This window comes from Crassostrea angulata, chromosome 2 (assembly GCF_025612915.1).
Source record: "Crassostrea angulata isolate pt1a10 chromosome 2, ASM2561291v2, whole genome shotgun sequence".
NCBI lineage: Eukaryota > Metazoa > Mollusca > Bivalvia > Ostreida > Ostreidae > Magallana > Magallana angulata.
This window is the reverse complement of record NC_069112.1, coordinates 37147335-37166604: the sequence shown is the minus strand read 5'-3', so window position 1 is coordinate 37166604 and position 19270 is coordinate 37147335. Positions and strand designations below refer to the sequence as shown.

The window sequence follows — 19270 nt, the reverse complement described above, 5'->3', positions numbered from 1 at the left end:
AAAGATGGCTTAATGACGATCTTTAAACCACCTTTAAGCTATATATGCTGCTTAAAGATGGCGTAAAAAAAGCTTTAAGATGGCTTAAAGGTGCCTAAAGGCAGCTTAAAAACTATCTTTAAGCGACCTTGAATGACAACTTATTTGTCATTCATGTCCAAACCTCTTTAAGCCACATTTAAGCCTCTTTTTAAAAACTGACAGTCTTTATGTAATATTCTGCCTACTTTATCAACAAAATGTATTAACTTTATGAAAATTTAATCAATTGTGATCAATTGACAAATATATTTAACCTTTATGTGAAGTATTTATTTTGAAAAAAAAACCCATAGCCGTGCGTCTGGGCAAAAGACACACCTATGTGTATATTATGTATATTTATACCCCCGCAAACAAAGTTTGGGGGGTATATAGGAATCACCTTGTCCGTCCGTCCGTCTGTCTGTCTGTCTGTGCAATCGTGTCCGGTCCATATCTTTCTTATGGAAAAACATTGGAAGTTCTTACTTCACACAAAGATTGCTTATGACCTAAGGGTGTGTCATGATCTTGACCCAAGGTCATTCGGGCAAGGTCAAGGTCACTGGCAGAAAAAATTCAAAATTCGTGTCATGTCCATATCTTTCTTATGGGGAAACATTGGAAGTTCTTACTTCACACAAAAATTGCTTATGATTAAAGGGTGTGTCATGACCCTGACCCAAGGTCAATTGACAAAGTTCAAGGTCATTGTTTCAAAAAAGCTAAATTCTGTCTGTGTTATGTCTTGTATTAATGGGAATATTAGAAGCTAAAAATAAACAGTTTTCAAAAAAAAAACAGCTGTTATTTATAGAAAATGGACAGTGAAATAGATTCATCCAATATTTTCTATAATAACAAAAATACACGCGTTATGATTTTTTTCTTAGCGGGGGGGGGGGGGGGGGGGTATCAATTGTGAGCTTGCTCACAGTACCTCTAGTTTGTGTTAGTTTCAGGGTTTTTCTGAGGTTTAACATACGAAGATCTAAATTAATTATAGACAAAAAAATTAAAACATGTCAAGACACACAACGCAGGGGAAATTGACTCTACATGAACATGTACGGTAGTTATGAAGTGAATAATGTATATACTATCAAGTTTCAATGATTTTAAAATAGAAAAAAGTATTAAAAACGGAGTTTGCTCTAAAAAAAATTAAAAATGCCCAAATTGAGTATCCATCCTGGGATTTTGTTACTAGAATCAGCTCATTCCACTGCTTCACGGTAGCTCATATGTGGTAAGGTTTTTATATCTAATAAATCATTGGCTATTGAATTTACTTTAAATTTTTTGACTTCCATTCAGATTATAATAATCAATTATACCTAATTACATGCATGCATGTATTAAGAATAAATTACGGTACTTGTTCTACAGTGAAAAAAGTATATTATACCTGATTGGAAACTGTTAGGCTTACTAGAACTCTATAAAATTTAAAGCGGTTAGATGTACGTTCACCTAGTGTTAGATTTAAAGTGTCGGTCATTGAAAAATAATCTTGTCTTTACCGGCCTTTGAGATGAGACGAACAACGAGGACACAGAAAGGAAACTCCGTGACTTCATATATCACGAGCTTGAAATCGAGAACAACATTTAATTTAATAATGTGCACCGGTTTGGTCGTTTCTACCCCGGGAAAGATCGTCCTATTGTCTCTCGTTTCTTGTACCACGGAGATTTAGAACATGTTTTGAAAAATGTCCACAAACTTTAATGGAAGCGTCATGGAATCCATGACCAGTTTCCATATGGAATCGAGGACAGACGTCGCTTTCTGTATCCAGAACAATCCAATACAAAAACGATGTTGAGGAGCCGGTCATAAGACAAAACAAGTGATGGACAAACTCTTCATAGATGGCAAATTGTACGAACTCCAGGACCCCGCTGTAACCATCGAATCCGCTCGCGGCGCCTCCTTGGCATAGGAATTTCGTCAGGATAGTGAATTTTCCATTCGTGAAAAAATATCAAATCCCCGGATCTGTCTCGTTAAACACTAATAAAGTCTGCTCCTGGAACATAAACCGTCAGATATACCATAGAATAAAAACAAAGAACTTATATCAATTATTGACTCGTATTATATCATTTTTCTGTCCGAGTGTTGGCTCGATTTACATATTGATATTAATGATAGTCTTATTAAACACAACTACTCATATAAGTGTTTTCCTAGAACGGCATGTAAAGGTGGATGTTTTATACTTATATACACAGATGAGCTGCACAACGTTTGGTGTGTATAGAATATTGTACATGAATCTATTTTGTGGATCAAGCTAAAAAAAACGGTATTAATGATGATAATACTGACCTGTATATCGGATTTGTGTATATACCACATGAATTGGTTAACCCACCAACAACGCAATGATAGCAAAACATTTTGTCAACTATTTGAGTTTTAAAGAAACCTGTATTGGTGATTTCAATTAAGTACAAATATGTAATAATCGTTTTGTCTTATATTTCACTGTATAAATTTGGTGAACAAACCAAAAATGAAAACCGCAGACAAAATTTTATATCCAAATATTTGCTGGATCCACCAAAATGAAATTCAACATACAAATATAGAATACAGAGTAAGTGCATTCACCAAAAGTTTCTAAACATTTAGCGATGGCACTAAATAAACAGAAAATCCTCAACACATGTGAGTTTCAATCTACATACAAAACAAGACGGTTGACGAAGCCGCCAGAAAGGATATCAAAATTCAAAATACCCATACTTGGTTGATAAATAACAACACCTAGGTTTGCAGCATATCAGCTGTTCGTCGTTTTTCATATTATCGACACATTTGAGAGGATTACAACAAAAAAGCAACTTCATATTTACTTTGAATTTGCGTTTCGTTACATATAAGTTCAAACAGAACTTTCCCTCTGTCACCCCATGTATCACTAGACAATAGTTGACTACAATCCTTTCAAACCTATTATTTTATATCTTCATTACCTCGTTAGTATTTTTGTAGCTTCGTTTGCTATCAGTCATGACCATGGGACATAACAAATCTCATGATGGCCAACTGAAGGAGGCTTCCTTTCAAATGAGAAGATAGACCAGTTAGTAAAGACTCTGTCTTCATTTAATATCAAACCGAAAAAGCTGACATTCCAGCAGACTTGCTTGGATGAATGTCCAAACTTGTTGATGTTTGCAAAGAGACGGAAGCAATCCCTAAGATGCCAATCAAGACAGATCAATTTTTACTTTCCAAAGAGACGGCAGATGCTACATCGTCATCTGTTTCAGTTCAACATTTTATTAATAACAACATTCAATGACGTCATACACAAGTACACATCCTAACATCTCCCTTCCTTTAAAGTTGAATCAATTGAATGATAACCAAGTTAACACACAAACATTAATAAAATGATAATACTGTTTTGACATAACACGAGTATAATTCAAGCATGAGTATTTCTGAGCTAAGAAATGAAGGAAGAAAAAAAATTATCAATGTACAACATACGTTCGAAACAATGCATAAACATTTTGCAACAAATGTTCACATGACATAGTGCGCAAATTTCCTTGGAAGTTTGTGGTCCCGCGAACTTGTACGGAGGCTTGTATGTGGATCACTGGGCTTTTGCGAAGACGGATCTTTCACGTGTTGGTCTTTCGGATTCGAACTGTCGGACATGTCTGGGGGTGGATCTACCAAAACATCATATTCTGGGAGTGGCTGCGTATTGGCATTCTGAGGTTCCTTTGTAGCGCGAAGATCTTTGCGGTTTCTGCGATATTGTCGATTGTTGACCTCAACTAAGTACGATCGCTTTCCGACGTTGTCCACGCAAGTTCCATAACTCCATTTCTTCTCTGGGTCAGCGGTTGCTCTCATTCTGACCAGTTGTCCTATTTCCAGTTCTGGAAGTTCCTTAGTGGTTTTATCATAGTAGAACTTTGCCTTTTGTCTCTTAAACTTCACCTTCTCTGTAACATCATCCACGAGTTTTGGTTGGAATAACTCCTGTGACATTGGTAATGAATGACGAGTTCTTCGTGACATCAGACGTTGTGACGGACTGCTGGCCATGTCAACCGTTGGGGTGTTCCTCCTATCAAGGATGCTCTTCCAAAGGTCATCTTGATTTGTTGCATTTCTTCACCATGTTCTTGGCTATTTTTACTGCTGCCTCGGCTTTGCCGTTGGACTGGCTGTGATAAGGGGAAGAGGTAACGTGCTGAAATTCCCAATCACATGCAAACTGGTGAAATTCCACTGCTTTGAACTGGGGCCCATTATCTGTGACAACAACTTCCGGAGTTCCATGGCGCGCAAAATGTTGTTTCAAACAGTTGATGACTGTGGCTGCTGTCGTATCTGGAAGTAGGTCAAGCTCAAAGAAATCTGAATAATAATCGACTGTAACAAGGTAGTCATCAGTCTTCACGGAAAAGCTGTCAATTCCAAGTTTCAATCAAGGCTGCTCTGGAATATCATGTGTCATTAACGGTTCTTTCTGTTGCTTATGTTGAAATGTGCTGCAGGTGCTGCACTGGCTTACAAAGTCTTTGATCTCTTCGTTCATTAAGGGCCAATACAGTGAATCACGAGCTTTACGTAGGGAAGCTTCGATTCCAAGGTGGCTTTAGTGTGTACGTCGAAGCATATCTGGACGAAGGGCTGTCGGAATGACAACACGGCTACTGTGGTAGATGATACCATCTTGTACTGTGAGGGTGTCTTTGACGTTCCAGTATGGCCGTATTGCTATAGGTGCGTCGTCTTTAGTATCAGGCCATCCAGAGAGATGGATTTTGACTTTTGCGAACCACTGCTTTCCATGTGTGGTCTTCACAGTATAACACGCTTCGCAATCACTACTGTCACAACGATCATCAGTTTCATCATCAAGCTGAAAAACAGCTGAGTTAGAACTCAGACACACTGATGCAAAGTGATTTTTCTTGTTGCACTTGCCGCAAACCTGTTTGTATGCAGGACACTTCTCTCTTCCTCGCTCATGTTTTCCACCACAGTATTTGCATCTGAAATCTGCCTTCTTTGGATATTCTGGTGGCTGTGCTGTAAACTTTTATGTTGGTGCTTTACATCTTTTATGTGCCTCTTATGTCCTCCTCTAGCTGCGTAATTGACTTGGGCTTGGTTGCTGTGTGTTTCACCTTGTCCCTGTAGTTTCTTGAGCTGACTTGCAGTTCTCTCGCTGGTTCTACACATGTCTACGGCACTGTTGAGGGTGAGCTTAGATTACCTAAGTAATCTTCCACGGACGCTTTGATCATTTGTTCCCAATACTATCCTGTCACGGATCATCTGGTCTGCAATGTAACCAAATTCACACGTCTTAGCGAGTTCTCGTAAGCGGCACAAGTAGTCGTCAAGGGATTCGTTGGATAACTGGTCTGCAGTATTGAATATATAGCGTTCATAAATGACATTTGTCTTGGGCATGAAATGTCCATCTAATTCTTCTAAGATTTTGTCAATATCCTCTCTATCCTGAATACTTAGAGGTAAGTTTTCATATATTTGGAAACAGTCTTTACCCATCACTGTCAGTGAGGTTGCTAGCCGGACAGGCATTTCCTTCTTAACGAGGCTTGTAGCAATTTGATAGTTAGACCACTGAGATTTAAAAAATTTCCAATTGCCTCTCATGTCACCTTTCACTACCATCGGGGCAGGTACAGGTAAGTCTTTAGACGCCATCGTGCCTTACTTTTGGACGGTACTGTACTCTGAGAAATGTGCGTAGTATTCACAGTTTATGAATGCACAAGGTTATAACTGCAATGTTACTTGATGAAATGTCCTTCACAATGTACTTAGTGCAAAATATATCGATAACAACACCTAAACAAGGGTATGCGCATATGTGGATACTCTTTGCGGTTTTAGGAAATATGGCGGCGGCCGTACTGAGTACGTGTGATGCTGGGGCGAACTACAAGCGAAGAATGTGATGAATTTACGGAATGGTCGGGGCTGTGATACAGCCGGTATACCCGGTATCCTGGCTTTGTTTTCTCACACTCCGCGAAGGCTTGGTCCTGTTCGCTGGCTAGGAATTATGCGGCGAGGTGAATTCGTTGGAGGACTTCTGACACCATGTTTCAGTTCAACATTTTATTAATACACAACATTCAATGACGTCATACACAGGTACAGCGGATTCTTTGTTCTATGGTGTAACAAGTGATTCAGCCTATGAGCTTTGGCGATATGAGGTAACATGCCTTAGGAAAGAAGGATATTCCAAGAAGACCATCTTAAACGCTATTAGAAGGTCATTTAAAGGTGAGCCACAAACTGCCTTGATGCTATTAGGTAATGTTGACAACAAAAATGAGATTTTGTAGAAGTTCGAAAGTACATATGGCAATGTGTTTGGTACCGAAGGTATTCTAGCTAAATTCTACAGTGCTCAGCAAAAGGATATAAAGAATTGTGCAAATTGGGGTATTAGGCTAGAAACCCTCTTAACAGAGTAATCACCAATGGTTAGGTTTATAGTGCGATTGAAGCAAAAGAGATGTTCCATAATGTAACGTGCGCCGAACGTAGAAATCATAAAACAACCCCAAATCTAAATATAGTGACATTTACAAAAGACAGATGTCAAAACAATTAAATTCTACACATTTAATAGATTACATACATAACAAAACACACAAAAGATTCAAAGAATACAGATTCGATCAATCATAAGAAAACTTCACATATACTCAGCTGATGGAATGCCGACGGAATTGACAGGACTGTGTAATTGTATGGGAAGTTACGTACACACGGACGAAAAACAGTTTACAGACGGATCAAAGTTCCCCGAAAAGTAAAAAGACAGTCCAACAGTCAGCTCGATTCCGCACGGCATAGCCGATTTACCGAGGATTCTTTAAACTATATGTCCTTCCTATCTGAGGCCTTGGCGTCTCTTTCTCCTCGCAGACGACACTACCAATCCTGTCGCGCGTTTTGACGTCACACACATGAATAAAACATAAACACACTAGACACCTGATAATCATAACAATATCGTGTTCTAAAAAGGTCTTAAACAAGATTTACGAGACATATAAGGACATCTTTTTCCGCACCATTATCGACTTTATCCAGTTGTACGTTGATGAACACATGTTGGAATTAGAACATTAGTGATCCAAATCAAGAGAAGCGACAATGAAAACATTGTGTTTCTGATGAGTAGATTGACACAATACAAGTTCAGTTTAATCAACTATCTGACCAAGAGGCAGTGAAGAATTACCATATTCCATGTATCAAGCACCGAGGATATGTCCCAAGACAGGATTACCAGAGAAGCAGGGAACTTACAAGAGGGAGAGGATTCTCGATTTGTTAACAAATTTTGAACATAATTTCGCACATTGAAATTTGGCTTAATTTACTGGGAAAACTACTGCAATGTCGATTTTTATACATAAATTTAGCATAACAATCGTTTAAAAAGGTGGACAAAATTTGAGAGAAAATCGGACCAAGCAGCGTTCGGAAAAATAATTCTTGAACAAAATCGTGACCCTGCCCGGCCCTTTAATTGTATAATATAAAAATTGTTTATGAAAGTTGAAAACAAAATGGTAATGGAATTACCACATATGATTTGCATTTTGCTAGTACAGAATTGCCAATTAAATGTCACAGGCAGTATACAGATATATTATTGTTTAACGCCAAGCATTTATTTGTACATATACACTCTACCCAAGCTGTCAATCTGCAAAGGAAGATACTTACATTCGTCAAAAATATCTTCCTTCCTAAATCCTTGCTCTTCGTATAATGGCGTGGGTTTTCAAAAATGCCGACCTATTTAGATAACAAATCGAGCGGAAACTGCAAAGCTAAGATTATCTGCTTTCATTCTGGCTGTGGTATTTTGCTGTGGCATTGAATTTACTCGCAATAAACACATTGAAAAGGATATTAAAAAAAAACTCCCCTGCACTTTAAGTATGTTTCATGTATTTTCCACAGATGTTCGGATAAACTGCAAGTTTAAAATATTATGCTTTGTCTTTTAAATATTATATTGTCTTTTAAATATTTTTTCAAACAATTCTAACAAACAATATACATATAAACATAAATTAATCTTTTTTTTTTTAATAATGATATCGGAATATACTATAACATGATTATTGTTTTTCGTCCGCAACTGAAATATGTCAATCCTAAGCATTTTAAAGATAGAAACATTTGATTACTTCAATGTTTTAAATAAATGTGCAAGCATTGACGGGCTCTATTTCTTTCACCCTGACATAACATTTTTGTCTGTATGATAATCAGTTTTCCGACGATCAAAATATATTCATTTGTATTACTAACAGAACAAGCATTCTGAGAGTATTGTGTAAGCAAAAAAGGAATGGTACAAGTAATGCACGATATTTTTACTGACCACATACTTTCCTCGTTTATTCAATACACATCGAACCCAATAACGAACCCAAACATTAAAAATATGGAAAATAAAAAAAAATCTCGAAAATATGTCAACCAGGAGCTACAAAAGTGTAAACTTGATCTGTAGTTTAGCATGTTAAAGCTGTTCAGCAAATTTCATATAATTCCTTAAACGCATAAAGAAAAAAAACTGTGGAAAACTGAAATGGGACAGACAGACTAACTGACGGACGCAGAGGAAAGCCTCCGGTGAAACTGGTAGGGGACAGTTTAAAACAATTCTGGTCAGACATTTCTCATGGATTTTGTTATAAAAATTACAAATGTTACATTTTAGAAATGTTTAACGCTAAAAAATTAAACATTTTTCGTTAGGATTTTACATCACTGTCAAAACTAAAAGAAAATGCTACAAAATTTTCAACGCTTAACCCGTGCTTGTTTACCTTCTTCGGTTGTCTTGGTAGAAAAGTCACCCATACCTTTGTAGAACGTCCTTCATCGAATCATTGTTTTTTAAATTGTAGTGAAGTGGACGAATGAATTTTCACAAATTGCTCGTACGATTTAGCATCAAATTCTAAATGTCATAATTCTATAATGTTAATGATCATGGTGACATTTAGAAGAGGCTCAATGAAATTACTACAGGTTTCGGAATTATTTCCTCTTTATGTTGCAGCCATGTTGCTGAATTTGGCATTGACATCACCCTGTGCATATCCTACAATCAATACAGAAATATCCACACGAAGATACATATTCTTCTCAGTCTTTTAAATCAAATCTTCGATAAATGCAACAAAACTATGATTATTATCAGAGAAATGTTTCCTATATCGAAAATTATAATGCATTTCTATCTTAAGAAATCAAGACATATTGTCAATAAACTAGGGAGGTAACTGCTTACCCCTTAGTATCTTAAGACGTGTGAGAAAATGTCCGTTAACTCTGTATAATTTCACGTTTGCTTGATAAATAATTATTGTACAATTAATAAAAGGCCTACATGTTCGATAAACCATTCCGAAAGATCACAAATGAAAGTAAGGTGGTGGACACGCTTTGGCGGATCTAAGTCAGTTGGAGTAAACATAAAAAAATATATGTACTTGCAATTAAATAATGGAGACGTAAAGCAAACTAACATGTACGTGCAGGTGTACGTGTAGAACGTAAAATGTTCATTACGTCATCAGTTTTGTAATGACGAGCTTCTACACGTATATAAATAGAAATGAAAAAAAACCGTGTAGATTGCAAAGTTCACGTCAGGTCAAGCTTGTGTTTCTTACGAATGAAAACGTTCATAATACAATACATGTAATATTTAATTGATATATAAATTTGATTCTAACCACAGTACTCAAATCCAACATCCCTGGACAGAAAATATATATTCCTTTTATAGTCAAATGTACATTAATTGACGAGCATCTTCGCGCTTTTTTTTTTGTTCTTATGCAAGATAACTTTTTAAATGATGGTTTTTTCCAAAACCTTCATATGTTAGAAATTTGAAAAAGTTACAAGAAACAGCCAACGATATATAGGTTTTCAATAACTGGTTATAAAATGAGTTCCCTGGAGGCAGTGGCAGAGAGCATCTTCGTAGCCAAGGGTTTTCGGTCCACTCTGCTCCCCATAAACCTTTGGCGGATTTCATTACGAAAACTCAGTGACAAGCTCCGTTTTATTATAGGCTGCAGCTGCGAGTAGCTGATCCAATCGCAGTGGTTGTAAATATAAACTTTAAAAGAAAACACAAGTGTGATCTTTGGTAAAACAATCGGTGCTTCTAACAAGTTAAGACACAAATTCTCGAGTACAGTGCCTCCCAAGCGATGGTCTAACCAGATCGCTTTAAAAACCTATATATTTTACTGGGATTGAACATAAAACTTGTCAAGGCTCGCGTGATAGCATGGGAAGTAAGCATGGCAAATGTAGAATTTGCCTATCCCGTTGATATATACGTTCCAACTTATGGTTATTGCTTTTAAAGGTTCAATGAACTTTGTTTTATATAATTTCTTTGGTCTGCAATATTCAGGACAACGATACCTGGTTTTATGGCATGAAAACTTTCATATAAATCGGCGAAGTTTTCATTCCCGGTAAAGATCCTTACAAAAACACTATCAATAAAACATGCCGTGCCTTCCCTAGGCTATAACTTAGTTCGTATTTCATAGCATCGTTATATATGTTCCGATATTTGGTAGTTGTATTAATGCCATAGTGCAGTGGTTATATAACCCGTTTAATTCAATTAAAATGTAAATATGCAAGGGGCGTAACTCAAGTTGCTCGCTAGATAGCGCAACCACATCACCGAGTTTTCGGAATGAAATCCACCAAGGATTTATGGGGAACAAAGTGGACCGAAACCCTTGGTAGGCGAAGATGGACAGAGGGTTGATTTCAGTAACCCAATAGTCATATTTGATTTAAAAACTTTAATGATAAGCTATTTAATTTATTAATCAACTGCAATGATGGTATACGCATTTTTGTTCTAAATTTCATTTTTATTACTTCTAGTACTATGCACGATCTTCAAGACAGAGATATTTTCATATATAATCAATTTATTTTGTAAAAATCGTTGCTTCTTGTGTCTAAACATGCTTTTTTTCTCTTCGTGTGTATTTTTGGCAGATACAATTACATTGTGCATCAGTGTAACAAGGCTGATATAGCTTGTGCGTTGATTTTGGTGACAGTTTTGTTTTGATCAACTGCTCTCTGAATTCAGTCGAGTGTATGTATAGTGTATGCATGGTACGTTCTGCTTATCTATTACTCCGAGCAAATTGAGAGCTGCTGATCCTTTGAACTAATCCATAGCTTCCTGAAAAGTTGGTGAATGTCGTAGTTGAGCATTGGGGGCCGTTGACTAAAATCATTGTATCAGGAATACCATATTTTGAAAATAAGCTTTTCAAATGAGTCACGGTGTTTAAACATCAAAAGTTTTCAATTTCAGCAAACTCGGATCACTAAAAATAATGATCAACCCAAAAGAGATAGTGTCTTCTTCCGTATTAAACCTGGTAAGTCGACAAAATGAACAATGGTCTGACTGCAGTCTCACTGATAATCATTGAATTATGTTACTGTTTCCAGACATCTGAATAAGTTAGGACGCCAAGAAGCAGTGCGCCACCTATTTTTTATATAGGAGAAATAACCGACAACTATCGGCAACTATTTTCAAATTAAACTGACTTCATTGCCAAGTCAGAATTACTATTGTCTCACATTTAAATTAGTAACATGTAAAAGAGATCTTACAATGAATAATAACCATTGTGTTATCACTGGATAATTGAAAATAAGTTAAGTGTTCCTAAAATTGTGTTATTTTGTACATTATTTTAATTAACGCACCCCCTCCCCCCCCCCCCACAAAAGGGGGCCGTATATCATTTTAAGAGACCAAAAAATGTTGATACACAACGGCCCACTAGAGTGCATTGACGTCAACAACTATATAGTTTAAAGTCTGTTTTAAGCGAACAAAAAATAGATAAAATTAATCTATATTAAATAGAGATGCAGGCATAAATTGAGAAATTATGATGTTTTTAATGGTTTAATTTATTTTAAAAGAGACATTTGTGGTCCAATGTAGTGAAACCAATGGAACAGCGCGAGATTGAAACTCTTCTTGGCTAGCAGCCTTTCGACCACGCTGTCAAAAAAAAAAATTATATGACAAATGTTATATACCCGAGCCAATATATAACGAAATATTGGAACAAAAACAAAATACATAGTGCTGAATAAACAAAATACATGTAAACATACTAAAATTTAAATACCGTGTGAAAAGTTCTTAAAGGAGCCTCGTGGATACTAAAAAGAATTTTAAAAAATGCATTCAAAATATTATCAAACCTTAGTTAAGATAAAATTATCAACAGTTTAATTACACTATTTCAAACAGTTTGTGTGCTTAAATATATATGCCTTGAATATAACAAAAAAATACTTGTCAAAACCATATTAATATGGATTTTATGCACAACAGCTTTTTTTTATTTTCAAAGATGACATGTAGCATTGTTAATCAATTGAATTGAAACAGCTTAAAATATGTTTGGGAGTACGGTATTATGAGAACAAATGTTTCCCAGGATGGACCCTTGCAAATTCAGTCAACTGACTGTTAACGGAACGGTTTTGAAAGGTGATGACTAAATGGCCGAACTATACTATATAATAATATTTCACGTTCCTTTTAGCTATCTTTCAATTGACTGAATAACACAAATATGTATCGTGATCTTTACTTAATTTACCGAATGATTGTGTTAAATCCAATGCTAATCATAAAAGTATATTGCAAAAGCGCAAAGGATACATAATAATTATCATTACTTATTATTTGCTAGTGGTCTCGTTAAATATTTCACTTAATTGACTGTACGATATAACCAGCTTTGTTGTTTAAAAATTGAATTGTTTTGTTCCTTATAAGTATACACACTGTCATACATGTATATCCTAGATGATGGCTTGTGTTATTTCAATATTGTCAATATAGTATTATTACTGTTGTCTTTTGATGTGTTTAAAGTATAATTTATTTGAAATGTCAAACTCAAAGATTTTTTACTGGTGTTGCACTGTATATGAAGTAGGCGACCATTAGTTTGTTTAGTAGACTATTCATAGATCTTAGTCATTTGTATATAATATTTGCACATACATTTTCTTCTGTTTTGTTTTACTTAACCTTCAAGCATCGCTACTTTTCAATGCAACACGGAGCAAAATGACCATACAAAGAATGGGAAATGGAATGCAGGTCATGACGAGAACGGTTTAGGAAGACTGGAAAAAGATGAAGCTTTTGGTTCAAAATTATGCTAAAGATTTCAAACCTGCGGTTTTATTTAATAGAAAAAAGCTAACTCAATAGGTCTTAAGAAGATATAACAATTCATTTCTCACTCACATAATACGATTATTTACTTTACAAAGTGTTCCAAAGAGTAGTCATTTTACAGAGGAAAGTGTTTTTTATTTTGGAATTCGATAGATAATGAGAACTTCTTAATTTCGGTAACATTATCTGACGTTTGGGCTAAATGTATCGTTCAATAACTTTTCCTTGAGCAAATAAATCTAAGAATAAAATATTAAACTACTTTTAATACCTTATTAGAAAAAAAAACACCAATAGTAAAGAATGATATTTTTAAAAAGACTGACAAGATGTATAAAAGTATAATCTTATATTGACCACATAATATTTGCTTGTACATTTTAAGCTTCAACAAATGTATAACTGTAACCTAAGAAATATAAAATGTTATATTAGGTATGAAAACATGTCTTTCCGTTTGTCATTTCGTCACAGCTTAATTAGACACAAATGTATTAGAAAAGATTCAACATTATTCTCAAAACCATAGTTTTGATATTTAGTCTATATTTTCGTCAAAAGCATTAAATAGGTATACATTGCTTTAATGCAATAGCCCTTCAAAGTGCTAGTTTTGAAGAACACGCATTTAAATGATATTGTGACTTGTGATGTTTGTTCAAATAGTTACTGTACTTTTTTCAATGTTTAATATCTATATTAATATCTTCTTATTGAAAACTCAGAATGGCGAATTAATTCAATTATTATTTGGTTTGATCTCTCTAGCACAATATATCCTCTATTTAAGGACGTTGGATCCTACGATCAAAAGGTTTTTTTTTCTATAGTATTTTTTAACATCTACACACATAGCTAAACAAATATTCGAAACAAAATGTTGGGGTATATATGCTCCTTTTGGTGCACTGAATGTGCAAATTCCACACAATGGCTTTTTCCTCTATATTTTTTATCGCAATGAAACAAGGTATCAAATACAAATTAACGTTATTTAGAATTAATAAAATTCAAATTATCATAAAGTTAAAGTTTCCAATTGCTTACCCTAATTAATATTTTGACTTTTTTGCACGAAAAAACCCGCTTTTTTTGTATAAATAATTCAACATGCAATGAAATTATTTAAAAGACTCAAACATTTTCTTAAATTAGGACAACTTGTCAAAAGAAACTTACAAATTCAGAAAATTTAACCAAAAGCAATAGGTATATAATGTTAATTTTGAGATATGGTATGGAATAAGTTATTTTAGGGAAGAATAGAATTTCATTTTTTCTTGTTTTCTATGATATCATTTAAATTTGCCAATATATGCCGATAAAAATATTGACATATTGTTAAAATATGGGTTTTTTTTAAACAACACGAAGATATGCATCAATGCATAAACTATCTGGAAATTTGCTCTGAACTGAAAATAAGAAAGCAAAATTACGTTACTTAAAAACAACTAAGTTATGAGAAATGTTCTGAAAAACCTTCCGCCACAAAATATAATCCCTTGCTGACCTCGCTAAATGTTATTTTTCCTTAACTATTTTATTCAATTTAGTTTATTTTGCACATTTAAAAAGATTTTACAAGTAGAATTCATATTTGACACAGTTATTCCAGACTAGAGGTGACACCCAAAATGGCTTCCCAAAATAAGAGGAACATACCGCTTTAACACAATTGACTGCAGTGTTAAGAAACATCAGGTGATTTCTAAATGGAAACAAACTTTCTGTTCATAACACGAGCTACAACGTTTTCTTCCATGACCAAACTGCAAATGGTGCTGTGAAAGTGAAAAAAAAAGTGTGCAAGCTTCACAGATTCAAAAACAACTTTAAAACGTAAAATGCCAGAGTAAGAGAACCTGCTTTGAATGTTGGATATTTTTTTTTTGGGGGGGGGGGGGGGGGGGGGCGTCGTCGAAAGTGAATAAACTTGTATGTTAAAACGATATACATGTATGTATATATGTTACATTAGTTCTTTTTTAAAAAGCGACGTTTTAGAGATACATATTCAGGCAAAATTATACTGTGTTCATTATTTGCGATTGTAAGATTGTTATATGTCAGATTTCACTTTAATATAATGCACGTAAATGCAAATTAGGAATTCAAGCTACGGAGAATCTTAATATGTTGAAAACAGATCAAACAAGAAATACATTCTGCAGAAATACAATTTATTATTAAGATGCCTCAAATATGATATATCAGAAGTGCTAATTTTATTTTAGAGAATTAGAGAGAGAGAGAAAGAGAGTGAAAGTCAAGTAAAAAGTGGATTCAAGATGTTTCAATTCGTATCAAAAATTTCATTTTCGCCATTTTTAGAAGAAAAAAAAATCTGTGTTTCATTGAAAACCTTTAAAGACGACATTGCATAAGACAAACTCATTTGTTTCTCAGTACACCTTGCTGTGTAAATATAGTACTTTAACCAAAGAGAAATGAAATTTACGATTATCTTTGCTTTGATTAAGGATGCCTAAAATTAAAGTTTTTGTTTTGGTAAATGTATATTCAACAATAATAGACCTCAAAATACAATACTCCTTTTTCTAGAGAATTTTTAAAATATCAGTCTGGTTCCAGATAACCCCTTATTTATCAAATTTTTAAACATTTCTGTTTTAAAATTCTTATGAAAGTGAAATGTCATTAAGTTTAGAAATAAAAGACAAAATCATCATGAATGAAGTTTGTATGATTTTTATTGGAATCCACATAAATATGAAACTTAAATATAAAAAATTCTTTTTAGGCAAACTCCTGGACAAAATCCCACAAAAATCTGAAAATATAAACAATATTCATTGGTTAATAGGATGAAAAAAAGAAATTGAATGACATTGAAAAATTAAAGAAAATACTGAATTATTGCAAAAATCTTGGTATGAAAGATCCTATTTAAGAGTTGTCTTTCTTTATTTTACATGGTCTCAAATATCTTGGGACCAGTTTTTAATTAATAAAATTCACGAAGAAAAATTTAAAAAAAGGAACAAGTCTATGCTAAATATGTACATGTGTATATATAAGATTTGTAGTGCTTATGATGATATTTGAAGATGAAAAGTTATAATTTTGATGAACGCATTAAATATATTTAACTATTCAAAAAACTAAATATTAGTAGTGAAATTGTCTTTTCCTTTTTTATATACAAAAGCAATTACAAACAACAACCATACGCATATTAATACATACATAAGATGTCCATAGTGATACACATGTACGTGTGGAAATGAAAAACATGCTCCTTTTCAGAATTCTGTCCTTCCCTCAACTGGCTTGCAAATACGGGCTTCCACTGCTATTGCTACATGTACCTAGCTTTATCTATTTAAATCAAAATACATTAGTTTAATGTCTAAGTTTCAATGCAAGTAGTTTTATACTGCAAATGTTTTACATTTGGGAAATTGGGATTAATTCAAGAGATCGTACTTCGGTGCTTTCGTTTTATATTCATCGTACATATATAGTTTAAGTGAAAATATGATATCTGCCTACCTATATCGATAATCCGTCACAAATGTATGATCGTCTGTTGCAGATGACATGACTAAAATGTATAGCCAATAGCGGTGAAACAGTAAATTATTTAAATTCCACGTTTTCCGTACAAAACAGCTGATAATCAGTGTTAGTTGAAAGCTTTAAACAGGAAGAAAATTGACAAACTTAAAAGCGTTTTGGTGACTATTCCTATATCATCTCCCTAGTTAGAAGAGTTCAATTTAACGGTGTATAGCTATTTTGTACCACGACAAAATATTATCAATCCGGAACAAAATGGCGTTTCGAACGGATGTCAGACATGTTGTGACGATGTAGCCTTCCACCTTAATTCATATTTTTCACCCGGTGCTGACAGGCTCATTACTGGACATTCAAATTGCACATTTCTCATTGAGCAAAAACGGGATACGTTTTCTTTATAATGTACATCCAATTCCTGTGTGTAAATACGTCTAAACTGAAATAAACAGAAACATTCTTTAACGCTTTTCATGAATCACTAAAAAATGGAAGGAACAAAATTAAATATATTTCGTTTGTGACATTCCACTTTGCGTCGATACAAACTTGAAATACCGTAGGAAATCAGAATAGACATGTATCTTTGGAACTAGGCTTATAACTACTCACATATATTGATAACTTTTACTAATTATCACATTGTATTTTTTCGCAATTAAAAGTACATGTACTAAGTAAACAAACTGCCTTCTTCGTGTACTCATGATGCATTTTTTTTTACATTCGATCAGGGATGTATATATAAGAATAAACCTTCCTTATTCACGCACAGTTAAAATATTTTTCAAAAGGGATGGATTCTGAGATGAGAAGGTCAAAGGCCTATTTCGGTAACTTTACTTTGTGAATTTAATAAATTTACATTTTTTTAGGTGCCAGAGTTATCTTTATTCGCGTATAACATTCTTTTAAAAGAGTTTCAATTAATATTGAAGAGAATTGGCCATTATTAGCTTGGGTATTAGCAATTATATCACAAAAGCCTTTGTTATCAAAGGCATGTTTGCATCGAGTAATTATCCTCAGATATTGATTATCTTAGGTACAAAATGATATGATACCTTGACTGACTGTTTTTCAAACGACTGGAAGTAGCGCGTGTCCTTATCCTTATAAAAAAAACACATTTTCTAAAGAAGATGGGAGAATAAGATGGCGCAAATGCCCATTCGGTTTAGTAGTGAAATACAATTTTGAATTTTGTTTCCCCAATTAAATCTATTCAAATATATTATAATACAACTTTGCAAAAGCAAAATGTCTAACTATAGTCAGTTTTTAATATATTTAACAAAAAAATAAGAAAAAAAATATTGTCAGAAATTTTTAGTGGTATCGAACCTGTAACATAAAAACTCCAGATATATAAGGTTAGCTTATGCCAGGTACTCTAACCACTGAGCAATTTCCGACACAACAGAGTGGGCTTTTTAAATATTATGTGTGACTAAGGCCACGAACTACCGGACTTGTATTATTTTTTCAAACCGTTCAATTGTTAGGATACAAAATGATATTTTTTAGTGAAGTGGGTCATCTCTCCACGTTTTTGTTGATTGAAATCGGTTTGTTTTCCAATAGACCTTAATTAGACTATGAGAAAAATAAGGAGCACAGACCCACTCTATAAAAGAAAATGCCTTGAAGTTGTAAAAAATGACAGTATTTGCAGGTTTTGATACGTATACGCCTGTTTGAGTCAGCATATCCCAAGTACTGAACATACCTTTAGTTTAAAAATCAAGGATTCGTTAAATATATATTGTTTTAAATGATTTAAAAAAAACCATCAGATTTATTGATACTTTAATTTTTCAGTAGCCTGTCCGACCGCGTATGGGCATTTTACACGCCTTATCCACCCATCTTCTTTAATTTAATTCTTAAAAATTACCAAAACAAGAAAAACATACAAATGATGATTTACAAATGGTTATATACAATATTTGAAGACTCAATATCTGAATTTACATTTCTCTGTTACTGCTTTAATAATGTTATTGGAAAACACACAACCATAATTGCATGGAAGCACTTACAGGTCGAACAATTATATAGTCGCACCGACAAGAAAGTAAAGGAAACGTTTACCGTGATATGACACAAAACAAAAAAATAATATTAATATAATACTGAAGCCAAAAAATAATAACAAATTATTATTATCTTTTAAATCTTAATTAAAGAAATGTTTACTTGATCAAAACGTGTTGTTTTTCTGTAGTCTAAGAAATAATTAATAAATGTTCAAAATAATAAGCAGAAGTCATGTCAATTTCAACCAAAGCTCATTTTTTTTATGTTTTTTTGTAATAGAAGACTAACTAAACTCAAATCAGCGGAATGAACTAGGTGCTTATAATTGAA

At 33.9% G+C, this 19270-nt stretch overlaps 1 long non-coding RNA gene across 1 annotated transcript; it reads right to left on the bottom strand.

Moving 5' to 3' along the window:
• Positions 1-16121: 16121 nt before the first annotated feature.
• Positions 16122-17003, bottom strand: LOC128172317 (uncharacterized). The gene is made up of 3 exons (XR_008242246.1): positions 16874-17003; positions 16568-16699; positions 16122-16151 (listed from the first exon to the last, which is right to left on the bottom strand). It is a non-coding gene; the product is annotated as an uncharacterized LOC128172317 (long non-coding RNA).
• Positions 17004-19270: the final 2267 nt, after the last annotated feature.